This window comes from Penaeus monodon, chromosome 36, assembly GCF_015228065.2.
Source record: "Penaeus monodon isolate SGIC_2016 chromosome 36, NSTDA_Pmon_1, whole genome shotgun sequence".
NCBI lineage: Eukaryota > Metazoa > Arthropoda > Malacostraca > Decapoda > Penaeidae > Penaeus > Penaeus monodon.
The window spans coordinates 18,179,551-18,197,005 of record NC_051421.1 but is presented as its reverse complement, the minus strand read 5'-3'; the positions used below and the strand labels follow the sequence as shown (position 1 = coordinate 18,197,005).

At 34.7% G+C, this 17,455-nt stretch overlaps 1 pseudogene; it reads left to right on the top strand.

The window, feature by feature from the left end:
- Nucleotides 1–16,690, top strand: part of LOC119595553 — a 49,553-nt pseudogene extending 32,863 nt beyond the window's left edge.
- Nucleotides 16,691–17,455: the final 765 nt, after the last annotated feature.

Here is a 17,455-nt window from a genome sequence, read left to right as displayed (position 1 = left end):
TATTGGCATTAAGTAAGACTACAAACGGTACTATCTGTTATCCGGTTGCTTTAATCACTGAACAACACACCTGCATATGAATATACACATTTAAAAAATATATAATAATATATATATATAGATATATATATACATTATATATATACACATCATACATACATATATACATATATAAATACACACACACACACCACACACACCACACACACACACACACACACACACAGATATATCTATATATATATATATAATATTATATCTATATATATATATATGTATATATATATTATTCAATAGCCATTCATGCCACTGCAAGGACATAGGCCTCTCTCAATTCATACTGAGAGGTATATGGCGTGCCCCACCCTTGGCCTGATTGATGCCCTTCCTAATCAACGCGGTTTGTACCACGGCAGGTGACTACCCCTAAGACACATGCGCTCGACTTCACAAGCGCGTATGTCGTTTTTCTGGGTAGGCAATCGAAGTGAAGTTCATGTCCCAAGGAAACATCGCGCCGGCGGTGACTCGAACCCTCGAACTCAGATTGCGTCGTGACAGTCTGGAGTCCAATGCTCTAACCACTCGGCCACCGCGGCCCCTCATATATATATATTATATATCTATATTATATATAAGTAATATATATACCATATATATATATATAATATATGTATACATATATATTATATATATAATATGTATATATATATGTATATATATAATATAATATATATATATATAGATATTATATATATATATATATATTGTATATGTATATGTATATATCGCGTACGCATACATAGTGTGTGTGTGTGTTTAAATGAAGAAAAATGGCGAACTACTATCTCTTGGCTAGGTCTACAAGGAAAGGTCCTGATGAGTAGGCTTATCATTTAGGTCATTCGACCGTTACTACAAGATATAATCAGTCACTGAGAAGGAGAAATACCTAAAGAGAATATATATATGCACTTCAAAAACAACACTGACAGAACTTTTCCTCACATGTCCTACTTGTAATTATTAAAAATTAAACAAATTCGTGGCATGTGACGGTGTCGGAGCGTCGCGATTATACGTTTAGCGTGAGATGAAAATTTAATGGAAATGGTTCGTTTTCATTGTTATTTTCGCTTCGAAAGGACCTTTTTTTTTATTAACTTGGGCCACGGTAGGAAGAAGAAGATGAGAAAAAGGGAGAGAAGATAAAGAGCGAGGGCGTAAAGAGAGATAAAAATATTATATATAATATGCATCCCAAAGATCTAAGAAGAAGAAAGAAAGTGACAAAGAAAAATGATAACGCAAACTGATATGGTTTGGCAAAAGGATTTGTAGGAAGGAGTAGGAGGATAACAATGTATGGTAATTCAGAATCTCGTAGAACACGGCAGTTGAGTGGAGACAAGTGCATTGCCGAGGAAATCATGACAGTCCCATGACAAATGCATCTCACTACGTTTTTTTCTTTCTTTCTTTCTTTTGCTTTTCGTATCTTAGAGTATGCATATGATCATTTATATCATCCGTTAGATGATATTATGAGTTTGTATATGAAGACTATGCGTCATATTTTATTGTTGGTAGTTGTGATGCTAAGCTCCTTAATTTTACATTAGGACTTTATTTTGGTAGCTCAAGTTTTCATATAGACGAATTGCGACAGTATTAACGGGTAAGAGTAGACCAGGCATAGCAGATAGTGTAAGGACAATCTGTTAAGGAAGGAGTTATAAAGGATTTCACACTTGATTTGGTGTTAATGGAGAAGCTTGAACTGAGGCTGTGTATGTTTGTGAGATGAATAGACAGTATATATACAATGTACGTATGCATATTGATGTGTTGTTGTTTGTGTGTGTGTTGTGGGTGTATGGTGGTGTGTGTGTGTGTGTGTGTGTGTGTGTGTGTGTGTGTGTGTGTGGTTGTGTTGTGTGTGTGTGTTCAAAAGACAGGAAAGGCGAAAAAGAGGGAGTCAGCCATACATACATGCGCACACACACACACACACAACACACCCCACACACACACCACACACCACACCACACACACACACACACACAACAACACAAATATATATATTATATATTATATTTATATATATATATATATATATATATCGATATATATATATATTAATTGAGTATGTTCCGTAAAATTAGTTTATGAACTTTGGAAAAAGAGCCACAGTGTATGACGGATAAACAGAAAATAGGATGACGCAAGCATTCAAAAACACTCCCTCCCCCTTATCTCTGATTTCAGGTCGTTAAAAAACAGGGCCATGTTATTGCCCTGGCATAGTCCTGCGGCCACAGGTCAAATTCCTTTCAGCACAAAAAAAAAAAAAACGAGAGAAGAAGAAGAGGAGAAAGGAAGAGAGAGAAAAAAAGAGAAAAACGATGTCGCCTTGTATCACAAAGCCTCAGTTTACCGATCTTTTTCATTTTAGTGCTAAAAAATCTCTTTTGAAAAAAGTAACACTCTTTCTCTCACGCTGTATATTTAAACTTATTTGAATTAAGTCAAATGGTACATTCTCCTCTTTGAATCCTGAGTGATTAAATAAAGCCTGTAACGTTGGTATATGCCGTTAGATCCAAACCATATTCTTAAATGTAATCTCTGTATTCTTTGGTTGTACATATGTCTCATGCCAACGTAATAATAATAATGATAATAGTGATGATAATAAAAGTAGTAATAATAATAAAAATAAAATCATGACGCTGATGGTCATGATGATGATGATGTGATGATGAGATGATGATGATGATGATGATGATGATGATGATGAAATGTGGATGATTGATGATGATGATTGTGATGATGATGATGATGATGATGATGTGCATGATAATAATAACAATAACAGAACATAATAACAATAATAATAATAATAATAATCATAATAATATTAATGATTAAAAATATTTTAATTAAAAATAATAAAAATTATAATTTTAATAATAATGATATTAATAATAATATTGAAATAGTACTCTTTGATGTACATATGTCTACATGCCTAACATGAGACTACTACTGATAATAGTAATTCATAATAATAGTAATGATAATAAGAATGAAGAATGATGATGATGACAATAATGATGACGATGATGTGAGATGATGAGAAAACGGAAGATAATAATAATAGTATAATAAGAAAAAATAATAAAAATAAAAATGTTGATGAATATAATAATAAACATGAGGATGGCTGTAATTTAAATTTATGATAATGATAATAATAAACATTCTCTTGAGAAACATACATGCTCTTTTGGTCTAAGATTAGGCTCATCAGGACTTTCCGTTTTGTTTCACCCCACCGCCTGCTTACCGAATGAAAGCTTGACGTACGCAATGCAGCTCGTTGAATATAATAACGCGAGTGAATAAATACGTTAGATCAATGAAACGGATAATGTTAACAAGTATTTTCGTCAAAGGGAAGGACTGGAAATCTTTGTTATTGTTGTGTCAATCCCTATGTTATCGTCAGTTTCTTTATTCTGATATTTCTACTGGACATTATTATCATTTGGGTTAAGTCTGTATCAAGTTGTGGGGGTTTCTTGATAAGTCCGAATGTAATGTTTCGTGTAGATGTAGATATAGAGGTAAGTATAATGAACTGTTTGTTTAAAATGGTTGTGAAATGTTTCAGCTGTTTTTGTTTTGCCTGGTTCTGTATTTTGTAAAGAACTGTAGTATGGTGTGTCTAAAATTCATGTGTGTCATGTGGTGGTGTTTGTAATATTCGCGTTTGCCAATACTTATCACGATGGTTGCGATCTTGTACATGACTGCGAGTTTTGCGTGCATTGTCCGCGTGCCTTGATCAGTTCCAAATTAATTAAGTTTTTAATGTGTAGTAATGGCAGGTTTTACGTGTGCAAATGCGTGCCAATAAATCTGGCGCGGCAACTCAAAGGGGAAACTGAAGTTGCTCTGAGGGTTAGCCAGGCACCGTTTGCTATTTGGTTGTGTGAAGGAAAGTATGTACCATACGCTGGTCGTTGGGTCATTTACAGTTTATCCCTTGTGTTAGAAGTCTGGCCGTGTACGTTAGACATCCACAGTTCTTCTTCAGTTCGATTTTGGAGTCTACATGTAGGCGCGATGCCCAAGTGTTGTAATTATGTTAAAAGGTAGCCCGAGAGATAGTTGCATGACCCTATGGATGCCATTAGTGGTTACATAAAGTATACGAGTTATTTATTAGTATGGATAAATCGTCATCCTAATAATGATAAATCGAAAGAAGAAATCATTATCAAAACGTTCTCGCAGAAATGTTGAGCGTGAATAGTGGGAGGTAGCAATAAATAGGAGGAGGAGGAGGTCATTAGTGTATAGGTAGAAAGGTCATAATGATAGGAAAAAAATAAGTCATTATTTATAGGAGGAAGAAGCCATTAATGTATAGGAGAAGAGGCAGTAATGTTATAGGGGGAAGAGGTAATCAATAAATAGGAGGAAGAGATCAGTTAAAGTTATAGGAGGAAGAGGCCATAATGTATAGGAGGAAGAGATCAGTAAAGTATAGGAGGAATGAGGCCATTAATGTATAGGAGGAAGAGGTCATTAATGTGCAGGAGGAAGAGGTTATGAATATATAGGGAGAAAGAGGTCATTAATGTATTGGAGAAAGAGGTCATCAGTTAAACAGGAGGAAGAGGTCATAACATATAGAAGAAGAGGTCACCAATAAATAAGAGGAAGAGGTCACCCCCCCCAATAATAGGAAGGAGAGGTCATTAAGCACAGTAAGAAGAGGTCAGTAATGTATAGGAGGAAGAGGTTATTAATGCTAAGGAAGAAGTAATTGATGTATTGAAAAGAAAAAAAAACAATAAATGTATATGAGGGAGAAAAGCGATCCTAATGTATAGAAAAAGACCATCAATAACGTTATAAGAAAGAAAACAAGCCTAGAATGGGAAGAGACAGTGACAAGACAGAAGAACCACTGTGAAATAGAATACGCTGGTTCCTGCACGTTATAAAAGCAGTGGTTCTATTAAAGATAGGTCCTGTAATCCTGGACAGCAAACACTGATAATGAAAAATTACAAAATGATGACATAATGCCAACCACGACCAACAATGAAAGATACATTTGAATTGACAATAACAATCAAACCTTACTATTACAGGCCATTATCAAAATACCAATAATTCAATACTACACCGCTCTTCTTTATCTTATAACGATCATTATCACTTTACTATTACGCCACTGAACAAACGCACTATTCATCATCACGGAATATTTATTTACGTCACTGATTCATCATCACGTCCACTATTACGTCACTGATCATCATGTAACATATAAGTCACTTATCGTCATCAACGTCGCTATCTCCGTCACTGGACCATTATCCCGTCGTTGTTAATCATGATTCGTCACGTCGTTATTACGTCACTATCAGACTGCCAACCATGCCTTTCTAACGAGTCCATTCTTCCTCACAGGCTGAGATCTCCACGTACCTGCTGGATTGTCCTCTGCAGGAAGTGTGCGAACGTGACGCATGGGCAAAGCGAGACCTGATACTATTCTCGAGAGCCTCATTGCTCTTTGGTTAGGAAGTTTTTTTTTTTTTTTTTTTTTTTCTACTGTTAGGAGTGTTGTTAGCGAAAATAGGGTTACGGTTATGCAGTGTGTTTAATCGACCATTTTTGGTGGGGCTTGGTATATTTGTATGAAAAATTGGCTTGTGGCGTTGTTTTAACCCGAGTTGAGCTTTTCTTTTGTCGTGTTTAACAAAGCTATGACCCAAATTGGAATAACCATTTCTCCAAAAACCACAATATTAACATGTTTTTTTTAATTATATTATTATATTTTATATATCATGATTTGCTTCGACTTACCTTTTGTTATTATCAAACAAGGCCCTCGCCTTCCCAAAGACTATCACAAGTCAAACAAATTAACTTCTACTCCTGCAGGAACTGAACCACACGTGGCAGCGACCGGACAGCGAGGTGTATGGAGGACGCGGGCACATGCAAGGAGATGTACCGTGTCCTTTCGACGACAGGCAGTAGTGGTATCGCATCCCGGCTCCCGAATGTACTCCTGGGCGCGAGAAGAATCCTATCCTTCTCTAAGGAATGCACATGTCAAGGATGTGGTTGTCCAGATGAGGTGCCTTTCTCCTGGTGTCTCCACCGCATCCATCCCATCTAATAGGATGTTGTTAATCCAGGGAGGGGGAGTTTTACGTAATAAATAAGCTGGCTGCAAAAAAAAGGGAATTTCTTGTAAAGTCCAATAAATACGTAAGCTTTGAACCACTCCGTTACAGAGTGGTTTCTCGTTGTTTACTCTTGGCTTCTAGTTTGTTACCTTTTTTATTTTATTTTATGTTAGTTACGTCATCGATGTTTTCGCACCCCCCCCCTTCGTTTTTTTTTATGTCTTTTAGTTTTAAAGTGATTTCTTCTTTGACAGCCCTTCAGTTGACCTTATCTTCTGTTTCTGTTTTCATGCCTTCCTCTGTTTCTTTTATTGCATTTCTACTCCTAGCTTTAGAGTGACATTTTCATAGGAACATTCAAAAATTATCTCGAACTGTATCATTCACTGGCGAAACATGTTCATACCTTTCGCTCACATCAAGACACCAAGATCTGTTTCTCTCCATAAACGAAGTGGCATGCAATCGTTGTCCGATATGTAGATAACATACATTACATCGGCCTATGTATCTTACGGTGATTCAATTAGTCTTCCCAAAAGCCCTGTATCATTATAGAAGTGATTGGAAAATTAGACCCGCAATGTGAATAAAATATTGGGATATTTTAAATAAAATTTGACTTGTATGTAGCGTTATGTGGAACAGGTTACATCAAAGTTTATTCTGTTGTTCACTTTATCGTTCTTCACATTTACATATTCATTTGCCTTTATACGTTTTTCAAATGTATATCGAATTCAAAGCTGAATGGTGATATGTCAGGTACATGTCAGTCACGTTATTACTTACATAGGTTTACATAGATCTTACATATAAGAAAATATCCCGGTTCTGTATGGGAATATATGGTATATTGTAACTAATTGAATGAGATAATGCGAACATTGAATTTGTTTCAAAGGAAATGATTCTAGAATCATTTTTTTTCACTTCTATTCATATATAGATAGATATATATAAGTATTATATAGTATAGATAGATATATAGATAGAAGATATATATGATGGCACATGATTATACATACATTTGTCTATATAGTAGCAGATGTATATATCTACATATATATATAGATATATAGATGATATAGATATATATAATATATAATATAATTATAGATATATATATAGATATGATATATATATGCACACACACACAACACACACAGCACACACACCACCACACCACACACACACACACACACACACACACACAACACACCACACACACACACACACACACACACCACACAAACACAAACACAAACACAGACACAAACACACACACACACAAACCACACAACACACACACACAAACACACACACACACATATACATGCATATTTATATGTATATATATATACATCTATTGTATGTCCTGTTATATATAATATATATATATATATATTATATATATATATATACATATATAATATTATTATATATATATATCTATATATATATATATATAGATATAATATATATATTATCTATATATATATGCCACACACACACACACCACACACACACACACACACCACACACACACACACACACCACACACACACACACACACACACACAACACACCACACACACACACACACACACCACACACACACACACACATATACATGCATATGTATATGTACTATATATAACAATATATTTGTATGTCTGTAATATAATAGATATTATTATATACCATACTAGATTATATATGAATATATATATATTAATATATATATATATATATATATAGAATATATATATATATATAATATAATATATACATGTATATGTATGTGGGTGTGTGTGTGTGTGTGTGTGTGTTTTGTTGGTTGTCTTGTGTTGCGTGTCGTAAAGGTATATAATATATATATACATATATATATATAGATATATATATATATTATATAAGATTATATAATATATTTATTTTTGTATTATATATTAGTTAGATAGTTATGTATAGTACATTCCCTTCCATGAATATGGGGAATTTCACTTCAATTAGTGCGACAATTTAGTTTGTGGTCGGTACTTTTTTTTCTATTTTTGAATCCATAGCCTCCTTGGTTCTCGAATATCGTTTTTCCACTTGATATCGGGCCTATCCTCCTTTGTATCATACCTTAAATCGGCTTGTATTTGTTTTCGAAAGCAAAACATGTTCGTGTTTCCTGTTGTGAAGATATTAGTAACCTATTTATTATTTATTATTATACAAACAGATAATGTTAAAATATGTGTTTTTTTCACCATTTATAATGAAAGCACGAAAAAGTCTATATATATATATATATATATTATCTATATAGATATATATATATATATAATATATATATATATATATATATATATATATATATATATATATATAATATATATATAATATATATATATATATATAATTATATATATATATATCTATATATGCGAAATGACGCAGTTTACATTTTTCAAGGCATAGGAAAATAATATTCCTTACTAATACTACTAACTTGACTTAAGGAAAACAAAGGAAAAAAAAACAAAGAAACATAAATAGATATCCGTTATTAATTACGATATCATTACAAATTTTTCAGATAGACACATAAAGTAGATGTGCACTATACTAACATTCAAGAGACTACGCTCCTTATAATTAGAGAAAATTCCATGCTTTTCCCCACGGGCTCGCGCACCACTTGGAAATTACTGCCCCCCCCCTAGATTAGTAGCCTCTTGTATAAACGTAGCTAATATTGTAAAAATATTGCCTGTTACATCAGGGTCTTCTTAAACTCATAATTTATGCACATATGAAAATACCATAGAGAACAGTACGTCTTATTTCAGAAAACCTGTAAGCACATACCATTCCTCAGATATGGGGATCATTGCCCAGAGATAATTTTACAGACGAAAACTGTTCGGCGCAATCTCCTTCTTCCATATATCTACAAGATATCTTACTACGTACAATGGGACGTGGAACAACACGGTCTGATCCTCTAAAGTTTAATCTTCAGTTCTTATAATTTCTTGCTTGACTCTTTATACCGTTCTAGATTTCTCCGATTTTAGAAGATAAATGAGTTTTATCAGTGCTTGAAAATATAACAATTTTTCAATTATACATTAAGTAAGGTACACACTGAATAAAATGTAGCATACATATTTATATGTATATAATATACACACAATATGAATAAATAAATAAGTAAAATAACAATACATAAATATATATACACACAATCACCCCCCAATATATATATATATATATATATATATATATATATATATATTATATAATATAGAGATATTATATATAACATATAATATATATATATGCTATATATATATAATATATATTATAATATCTATATATATATATATATATATATATAATATATATATGTGTGTGTGTGTGGTGTGTGTGTGTGTGTATTATACTATATATATATATAATATATATATATATATATATATATAATATATATATATATTCTATCATAAATATATATAATATTACATACATATATATTACACATATATATACATCTACATACATACATACATACATACATCCATACATATATATATATATTATATTAATATATATATATATATATATATATAATATATATATATATATATGTATGATGTATACACACGCACCACAACATTCAGACACATACCACACACACACACACACACACACACAGCCACACACACACACACACACACACACAAAACACACACACACACACACACACACCACACACACACACATCACCCACTACACACACCAACACACACACACAAACACCACACACAACCACACACAACACAACACACACACACACACCACACACCACAACACAAACACACACCATATATATATATTATATATATATATATATATATATATATATATATATATAATATATATATATATTTACGACATATATTTATATTTGTTATAATATATATATATATATATATATATATATATATATATCTCAATATCACACACACACACACACACCCACACACACACACACACACACCACCACACACAACACACACACACACACACACAACACACACACATATATATATATCCAAGATATATACATACATAATACATATATATACATATATATATATATATATATATAATTATATATATATAAATTCTATATATATTAATACAAACACACACACACACAGACACACACACACACACACAAAACACCACACACACACACACGCACGGCACGCACACGCACACGCACATATATGTATGTGTGTGTGTGGTTTTGTTTGTTTGTTTGTTTGTTGTTTGTGTATGTGTGTGTGTGTCTTGTGTGTGTGTGTGTGTGTGTGGGTGTGTGTGTGTGTGTGTTGTGTGCTGCTGGTGAGTGCGTGCGTGTGTGTGTGTTGCGTGTGTAGTGCGTGTGTAGTGCGTGTTGTAGTGCGTGTGTGTGCGCGCGCGTGTGTGTGTGTGTGTAGTGTGTGTGTGGGGGTGTGGTGTGTGGTGTGTGTGTGTGTGCTATGTGTGTGTGTCCTATGATGTCTGGTGATAAGCTACATAAGTGTGTGTGTTTGTGTTTGTTTTGTGTGTGTGTGTGTGTGTGTGTGTGTGAATGTTTTGGATGTGTGTGTGTGTGTGTGTGTGTGTGGTGTGCATGTATATATGTATAAATAATATATATATAACTATAATATATATATATATATATATATATAGATATAACATATATATGTGTGTGTGTGTGTGTATGGTGTGTTCTGGTGTGTGTGTGTGTGGTGTGTGTGTGTGTGTGTGGGTGTGTGTTGTGTGTGTGTGTGTGTGTGTTGTGTCTGTGTGTGCATGTATATATATACATTATATATATATATATATTATATATATATATATATATATAATATATACATATATATATAGGGTGTGTAGTGTGTGTGTGTGTGTGTGTGTGTGTGTGTGTGTGTCTGTTGTCGGTGTGTGTATGTATGTAGTGTGTATGTGTAGTATTAAATTATGGTAGCAATAGCAAGCAGATAAATGAATTGGCATCTGTGTTTTTCCTGCATATCTGTATATATCTCTTTCCATATATTACACGAGTGTGAATCGCTCCGCCTTACCTGAATCTCTTGGGGCGCCAGTGAGGAGGTTTCGCTCTCGTCTGGAATCCGCGATGACGAGGAAGCCGTGTCTAAAACCCTAAAAATTGTATTTGCCGTAGATGGAGCTCGTAAACCTGAAGTGTGGATGATGGGTTTAGAAGAAAATGCGTAATCATCAATTCACAGCTATGCTAGAAATTAAGATGATCAGTCTGTTAGCACAAAGTACAGATCAGGTTGTGATATCATTATGAATGTAAATTCCAGCGGATAGAGAGAAAGAGATACAGTAGTATAAAAGTGAAGGATAGATGGGGAGGGAGATAAAGAGGAGAAAGAAGAAAGAAAGAGAAAGAAGAGAAAGATAGAGAGAGAGAGAGAGAGAGGAGAAGGACGAGAGGAGAGAGAGAGAGATGGAGAGGATGAGAGAGAGAGACGAGAGAGAGGGAGATAAACAGATCGATCAATAGATAGTAGAGACTGAAGGCGCGAGGGACAGAGAGCGAGGGAGAAAGAAAAAAATAACAAAATATTAAACACCAAGCCTGACTATAGCGATTGCACCCAAACCTACGAATCGCTCGTCAAGAAAGGGAGCACTGATCGGCAAAAAAGAAATCGGTTCCCAGCGCTCCCGAGGTTTCGATATCATAGAGGACTGATATTCTCTTGAATCCTCTTTGTCGGTGTCATCTCCCAGCGTTCATGGAATCGAGCATTTACCTGATTTTTGTATTACACCTGAAGGAATGGAAAGAACTAATCATTTTGTATTCGGGACCATCTTTCAATTTATGGGTTAGATGTCTTTGGATCATGAGTTTTAAGTATTAAAGCTGATGTCCAGAAAACTATACTTTACAAAAGGGATTAAAAAACAATAAAAAGGGAAATGGTTGGCCACTACCTTCTCGTGAATTCCGAGCTCTGTGTTTTGTATCATTATCCAAATAGTTCAGTCGTATTCTTGGAAAAACTCAGCATCGTCCTGGATTTCATAGAGTGGTACCACATAGCGCATTTTTTTACAGGTGCAGGGACTGCTTCATAGTGTTGAAAAAACTGGACAAATTTCATTCATGTAGGGTGTGCCACCATGTCAATATCGACGGTGAGGGACGTCTTCACACGGGACAACTCGCCGAGTCCAGGTCATCATGTGGTTTGAGGGTAATGCTTTATTATGCTATTTTTTGGCCCGAAGAACCATCAAGATTCTGTTTCACCCCCTCCGGATCAGAAAAAGCTAAGAGGGAGATTCCTGTATTCAGTGAGAGTTTGGTGGATACTTCCTGAGTACATTACATGGAAGGACACATTCTCTTGAACAACGGGAAGCAGTACTCAAGTAGGATACCTAGCAAAGGGCGGACGGATAATCAGGCCTGGGGCATAATGGCCATAGACATGCCCTCTAAACATAAAAGCCTCAGCCTGCGAGCCACCCAGGAAGATGCGGTCGACGCTGCTTGGGTAACGAGGACACACTCGAGAACTCCGGGTAAACTCCTCCACAGTTGTAGCGGGCAGACGAAGGTTAAAAAATTATTTATGCTTGTGAAAACGAGCCACGTGTGAGGATAACAGAAAATGGGATGACGCAAGCATTCAAAAACACTCCCTCCCCTTATCTCTGGTTTCAGGTCGTAAAAACAGGCCCTGTTATTGCCCTGGCATATCCTGCGGCCACAGGTCAATTCCTTTCAGCCAAAAAAAAAAAGAGAGGAAGAAAGAAGAGAAAGAGAGAGAGAGAAAAAAAGAGAAAAACAGATGTCCCTTGTTATCACAAAGCCTCATTTTTACCGTCTTTTTCATTCTTAGTGATAAAAAAATCTCTTTTGAAAAAAGTAACACTCTTTCTCTCACGCTGTATATATTAAACTTATTGAATTAAAGTCAAATGGTACATTCTCCTTTTTAACCCTGAGTTGATTAAATAAGGCCTGTAACGTTTGGTTAATGCCGTTTAGATCCAAAACCATATTTTTAAAATGTATCTCTGTTTTCTTTGGGTACATATGTCTACATGCCTAACGTAATATAATAATAATAATAATGATGATAATAAAGTAGTAATAATAATAAAAATAAAATAATGATGCTGAGGGTTTATTGATGATGAATGATGAATGATGATGATGATGATGATGATGATGAGGATGATGATGATGTATGAGGGGAATGAGGATGATGAGCTGATGTTTGATGATGATGATATGATGATGAATATATAAAATAATAACAATAACAAAATAATAAAATAAATAATAATAATAATAATAATAATAATAATAAAAATAATAATAATAATGTATTAATAATAATATTGAATAGTACTCTTTGATGTACATATGCCCTACATGCCAAACATGATACTACTACTGATAAAAAGTAATAATAATAATAGTAATGATAATAAGAATGAAGTAATGGATGATGACAATAATGATGACGATGATGATGATGATGATGATGATAATTTGTAATGATAAAAATAATAGTAATAATAATGAAAATAAAATAATAATGTTGAATAATAAATAATAACAATGAGATGATGATAATTTTAATTATGATAATGATAATAATAACATTTTTCTTGAAAAACATACATGCTCTTTTGGTCTAAGATTAGACCCTCAGTGACTTTCCGTTTCTGTTTACCCCAACCGCCTGCTTACCGAATGAAGCTATGACGTACGCAATGCCAGCTCGTTGAATATAATAACGCGAGTTTAATAAATGACTAGATCATGAAACCCATAAAGTTAACATAGTATTTTCGTCAAAGGGGATGACTGGGAAAATCTTTTTTATTGTGTGGTGTCAATCCCTGTTATTCGTCAGTTTTTTTTATTCGATATTTCTTTCTGCATTATTATCATTTGGGTAAATCTGTATCAAGTTGTGGGGGTTTGTTGCTAAGGTCTAAATGGTAATGTTTCGTGTAGATGTAGATATAGAGGTAAGTATAAGAACTGTTTGTTTAAATGGTTTTTTGAAAGTTTCAGCTGTTTTGTTTTTCCCGGTTCTGTATTTTGTAAAGAACTGTTTATTTTGGTGTGTAAAAAAATTCATGTGTGTCCCTTTGGGGGTGTTTGTAAATATTCGCGTTTGCCAATACTTATCACGTGTTTGCGATCTTGTACATGACTGCGAGTTTGCGTGCTTGTCCGCGTGCCTTGATTATTCCAAATTAATTAAGTTTTTTAAAGTGATTATTAAGGGCAGGGGTACGTGTGCAAAAGCGTGCCATAAATCTGGCGGCAAAGGGACTGATTGCTTGAGGTTATCCACGTTGCATTTGGTGAAGGAGTCCCATACGCTGGTGTTGGGCATACAGTGTAAATTTTGTTAGAAGTCTGGCGTGTAGTTTATACTCCACAGTTCCTTCAGTTCGATTTTTGGAGTCTACATGTAGGCGAAAGGGTAATTATGTAAAAGGTACTCCCGAGATATTTTCATGACCCTATGGATCCATTAGCTGGTTACATAAAGTATACGAGTAAATTTTAGTATGTATAAATCGTCATCCTAAGTAATGATAATCGAAAGAAGAATCATTATCAAAACGTCTAGCAGAAATGTTGACTGAATAGTGGGAGGTCATCAATAAATAGGAGGAGGAGGTCATTAGTGTATAGGAGAAAAGGTCATTAATGTATAGGAAAAAGAAGTCATTAATTTATAGGAGGAAGAAGCCATTAATGTATAGGAGGAAGAGGTCAGTAATGTATAGGGGGAAGAGGTCATCAATAAATAGGAGGAAGAGATCAGTAAAGTATAGGAGGAAAGGCCATTAATTGTATAGGAAGAGAAAAAAGGGAAAAGGCTTAATGGCAGGAGGAAGAGGTTATTAATTATAGGGAAAGGGGTCATTAATGTATTGGAGAAAGAGGTCATCAGTAACAGAGGAAGAGGTCATTAACATATAGGAAAAAGGGTCACCAATAAATAAGAGAAGAGGTCATCAATAAATAGGAAGGAGAGGTCATTAATGCACGGGAAAGAAGAGGTCATTAATGTATAGGGGGAAGAGGTTTTAATGCATAAGGAAAAAGTAATTGATTATTGGAAAAGAAAAAAAAACAATAATGTATATGAGAAGCGATCCTTAATGTATAAAAAAGACTCAATAACGTATAGAAAGAAAAACAAGCCTAGAATGGTGAAAGACAGTGACAAGATCGAAGAAACACTGTGGTTCCGGGGCCACGTTATAAAAGCATTGGTTCTATAAAAAATTAGGTCCTGTAATCCTGGAACAGAAACACTGATAATGAAAATTACAAATGATGACACTAATGCAACACGACCAACAATGAAGATACATTTAAATTTTGGGAACAATAACAATCAACCTTCCCTTCTTACAGCCATTACTCAAAATACCAATAATTCAATACTACACCGCATTCTTCTTTTATTTTTTAAAAACGATCATTATCACTTTACTATTACGCCACTGATCATAACGTCACTATTCATCATCACCGGAATATTTACGTCACTGATCTCATCACGTCACTATTACGTCACTGATCATCATGTACATAACTCACTTATCGTCATCACGTCGCTATTCCGTCACTGACCATTATCCCGTCGTTGTTAAACACTGATCGTCACGTCGTTATTACGTCACTATCAAGATGCCAACCATGCCTTTCTAAAGAGTCCCTTCTTCCTCACAAAGGGTGAGATCTCCACGTACCTGCTGGATTGTCCTCTGCGTTCGTGTGCGACGTAGACGCATGGGCAAATCGAGACCATGATTACTATCTCGGAGCCTCTTGCGTCTTGGTTAGGTAAGTTTTTTTTTTTTTTTTTTTTTTTTTCTGTTTATGGGTTGTTGTTTAGCGGGAATAGGGTTACGGTTTATGCAGTGTTGTTTTAAATTTGAACCTTTTTGGGGGGGCTTGGTATATTGTATTTAAAATGTGGATTGTTGCGTTGTTTTTATACCCCAGTGAGCTTTCTTTGGTCGTGTTTAACAAGCTATGGACCCAAATTGGGAATAACCATTTCTCAAAACCACAATATTTACATGGGTTTTTTTAAATTTAAATTTTTATATTTATTATATCATTATTTCTTCGACTTACCTTTTGTTTAAAATATCAAACAAGGCCCCCTCCTTCCCAAAACTATCACAATCCAACAAATTACCTTCTACTCCTGCAGGAACTCGAACCACACGTGGCAGCGACCGGACAGCGAGGTGTATGGAGGGCCGGCACATGCAAGGAGATGTACCCGTGTCCTTCGACGTACAGGCAGTATTGGTATTCGCATCCCCGGCTCAATGTACTCCCTGGCGCCGAGGAAGAATCCTATTCCTTTTTCTAAAGGGAAAGCACATTGTCAAGGATGATGGGGTACCAGATGAGGTTCCTTTCTCCTGATGTCTCCACCGCATCCTCCATCTAATAAGGCTGTTTTGAATCCAGAGGGGAGTTTTACGAAATAAATAAGCTGTCTGCAAAAAAGGGCATTTCATGTAAAGTCCATTAATACGTAAGCTTTTGAACCACTCCTTTACAAGGAGTGGTTTTTTGTTGTTTACTCTTGGCTTTCTAGTTGTTACCTTTTTTATTTTTTTTTTTATTTGTTAGTTACGTCATCGATGTTTTTCGCCCCCCCCCCCCCTTCCGTTTTTTTTTTTTTTTTTAGTTTTAAAGTGATTTCTTCTTTTGACATGCCCTTCAGTTGACCTTTATCTTCTGCCCCCCTTTTTTTCATGCCTTCCCTGTTTTTTTCTTTTATTGCATTTTCTACTTCCTAGTTTTAAGGTGACATTTTCATAGGAAATTTTCCCAAAAACATTTCCGAACTTTTTACCCATCCACTGGCGAAACTTTTTCATCCCTTTCGTCTCACATCAAGACACCAGCTCTGCTTTTCTCCAAAACTAAGGGGGGCTTGAAACGTGTCCGATAGTAGATAACATACATTACCTCGGCCTTTTAAATCTTGGGGGGTTTTTTCCCAATAGTTTTAAAAACCCGTATCAATAGTGGGTGATTGGCAAATTGCCCCGAAATGTGAAAAAAAAATTGGGGGAACTCTTTTAAAAAAAATTTGATTTGGGTATGTACCCGTTTGTGTGACAGG